Raw genomic sequence first — 3,380 nt, 5'->3', positions numbered from 1 at the left:
ACTTGCGTCGTCGATATGCTCGGATATATCCGCAGATACGAAATGCTTAGATGCTGAGTCATCGGAAAACGTATGTTGGTTTTAATGCGGTTCACCGCGATAGCCTTGCGCATTTGCTTTAAATACATCTACCCACCAATGCTGGTGGATTTCTCGAAAAACCAATAGATTAAACACGCCGTTTGTCCTATTCAAAAATATTCTTTCCAACTTATAATCCACTTTCGTTGAACGGCTCAGCGAAAAAAAATGCGATCATTAAATTTCAAGAGTAAACAAAAGGGTATCTTCAATCTCACGTCTGAACTGTTAGATAATTCAAGCGATATTTTTCGTATAAAATATATTTGCAATGTTGTTTGTAATTACACATGAGGAGAAAAAAGCACCATAATATCGCTCAGTTGGGTTCTCACAAATTATTAGAAAAAACAGAGCTGCACTGACACACAATGAATGTGTGTCTCTGTGTGTGGAAATCTCTCCCATCGATTTGATTTGATGGTAGAGAGTGAGAGAGAAAAACCATTTCTTGCAACAGCTTTGGCGCGCGCGTTGAGAAAGATGCAAATGGCGTTCAAATCGGAGTCAACTTTATGAATATGAAAAACAAAATGTTGCGAAATTCAGCGAAAAATACTTGAATCACCGAGAGAGTCGCATCTCGATTTTATGTACACAGTGTAATAATTAAGTAAGTGCTGTGCTTAGGCAGATTATTTCAGGCAGGTAAAGCATTACAAACAAGCACCCATTGACATCGAATGATACATAAATTAAACAATGGCAAAAATGAAGCAAAAAACAACAACAGCAAAGAAAACAAAACACACATTGACAAATGATATAATATGTGCACGAATGAATCGTCGATGTCTTTCGATATTATGTGGCGAAAACTAACGGATTAACATCGAAAAAAATGGTGTTTGTTGTTGTTTTTCGAACAAATTTCATACCATTCATACTAATTTTTGAATTGGTTTTTTGTTTTATTTTCTACTACTCGACTTATTCAATGGTATTTTCTTGTAAGACAACCACAGCAAATCGACAGAGAGTGTCGAAGAGCAAATGCATAACGAAATAATCACTAGTTTTGTTTGCTAATACTGCGAAACAAAATTGAAAAAAAAGAGAAATAATAATAAGTGGCACACATTGAAAGCGCATACCGCCAGCTAAGCCTATTATTAATAGAATGATTTCAACGCGCTTTTTATATTTTCATATTCATTTCAATTTTCGATGATGATTGTTGCGAATAACGAGCAGATAGGTAACTGTTGTTGACTCTCCCACAACACAAACGGTATGTATTTGTGCTTTATGGCTTGTTGTCGATCGTATCGACATGATACGCACACCAGCCAACTAACTAACCAACCAGCCAGCCAGCCAGCCAATCGACCCGGGGCACGATCGCGAGCGAGCGCGTATACATGAGCAATCGACGAACGATACCGACGAGCGCATTGCGTGAGCTTCGTGTATTCGAATCGCACAACGTCTTTTACATACTAATTGACTCCAAGTCAATTTCTACATACCAAAAACCGAAAACACATTGCTCAATATGTGCTGGTTTTCCGTGAATTAAGCCGTTACTTCACACAGCCACAACATAGCATAGCATAGCAAAGCACACAAATCGAATGCAAGTGCCGAACCAAATTACTTTCATTGCATTTTCCGTGATTTATTGAATCGATCGTTGAATTTTCGATAACTTCTTTTTCAATCAGTTTTTTTTTCGTATTTTTTCGTCGATTCAATTAATAGATTGAATTTTGTTGATCGAACGATTGGTTGGCTGTAGTTTTTACGCGATTACGTGAATGAGGTAAGCTATCTCTACGGTGATTACATGGACAACAAATCAAAAATGATTGATCGCACCCAAGAATGCGTCAATATATATGACACATGAGTGTCTTTCACTGTCTCTTGTTTGAGATCGTGCATATTTTGGCTTAAAACATTGTAAATAATTAACGCTATTTTTTGATCAAATCGCGCAGACGGGTCTTTTGAAAGCGGCCAAACATGAACGGAATACCAAAATCAACAAAACTTCAATTTTACATAATGAATAGAAAGATAAAAAAAGAGACACGACGGTGGTTAAAATACAGTTTCAAAGTGAAATGGTCGAGAGAAAAAAACGTGTTGACAAAAGAATTGTATTGAAGGCTATTGATGATGATGGGATCGAAGACCCAAAAAAATGCTGAAAAAAAAATGATTCAATTATGAATCTCCATTCGTTGTTTATGACGAATCGAAATGGAGAAATCCTTGTAAAATGGTAAAAACAGCGATAAGACATTTATCACAAAACCATTTCGATGCATCAATAATTGGTTTGCATTACGGATGCGAATATGCGATGGATGGAATTACGAAGAAACAGTCACTCTTTTGTGCGCTCGTACGCAGCACGCACGCACACACATATCGAATTTGTACACGTTTCATTGAAGGTGATCAAGGCAAAAGCCCCGAAGAAACAAATGAACGAAAGCAAGAGACAGCAGCAGCAGCAAGCAAGCGAGAAAAAAAATCCACTTCGAAGACACATCAGCCGTTCAGTGACAACAACAACAAGTACAGCACTGAACAAAACTTTCACACTGAAATTTTCACATTGAATTTCTTCTCTTCTCCCTCTTTCTGTATCTATGGTTTTTTTTTTCATTCATCGTTGTTTCGTTAGACCGTGTGTTGTTTTCTTTTCTTTTTCTTTCTCATTTCGGGCATTTCATTTTATGTTGTTAATTTCATTGTTTATTCGCACACTTCATTCCATTTGCTTTTTCTATTCGGCAATTTGAATTAATTTGCAATTGGAATTTTCTTTCATTCGTCGATATTTCTGCTTATCATTTCTTTCAGATCATTTTCGATTTCACTGGGCGAATGCCATCCATTTCTTTTTTTTTCTCTTTCAGCTGGTTGCGATCAAATGTAGGCAATAGAAAAATGAATTTTTTTCTATTTTTGAATATATAGACGTACAATTTTAAACTTCCGATCGTATCAACACCATTGAGGACCTCGAACAAAACCGTTTAGCAATTGAAGAAAAAACAAACGTAAATCCGATATTACTTTCGATAAATCACTTTTTAGTTTGATGAAATTGACGGTATTTCCACATACACTGACGAAAAACTATGAATACAAAAATGAAACACTTGAAAAACTAAAAATCCGAAAAATTTATACTCCAGAGTCACACACAAGAGCAAGAGAAAGATCGAAAATCTTGTGGCTGAAAAAAATGCCGTTCACAAATTCAAGTAGGAGTTGGTGAACGTGTAAATCGTTGCGCGACTTCACTAAGCACGTCTGCTTGGAGGTTCGTAACTTTTACAACT

The 3,380-nt window shown here is 36.4% G+C and overlaps 1 protein-coding gene across 3 annotated transcripts in view; it reads right to left on the bottom strand.

Annotated features, from left to right (window-relative positions):
• Positions 1–3,380, bottom strand: part of LOC129571188 (chitin synthase chs-2) — a 19,766-nt gene extending 16,386 nt beyond the window's left edge. For all 3 annotated transcript variants that reach the window (XM_055450971.1, XM_055450969.1, XM_055450991.1), the window contains exon 1: positions 3,019–3,380. The gene's annotated coding sequence lies outside the window, so the exon portion shown is untranslated. The remainder of the gene's footprint in view (positions 1–3,018) is intronic.

Source organism: Sitodiplosis mosellana, unplaced genomic scaffold (assembly GCF_009176505.1).
Source record: "Sitodiplosis mosellana isolate CC-2019 unplaced genomic scaffold, AAFC_SMos_1.0 Smas_scaffold_1, whole genome shotgun sequence".
In the NCBI taxonomy this organism is placed as follows: Eukaryota; Metazoa; Arthropoda; class Insecta; order Diptera; family Cecidomyiidae; genus Sitodiplosis; species Sitodiplosis mosellana.
Note: the sequence above shows the minus strand (reverse complement) of the source record. Positions and strands in the feature narration are given on the sequence as shown.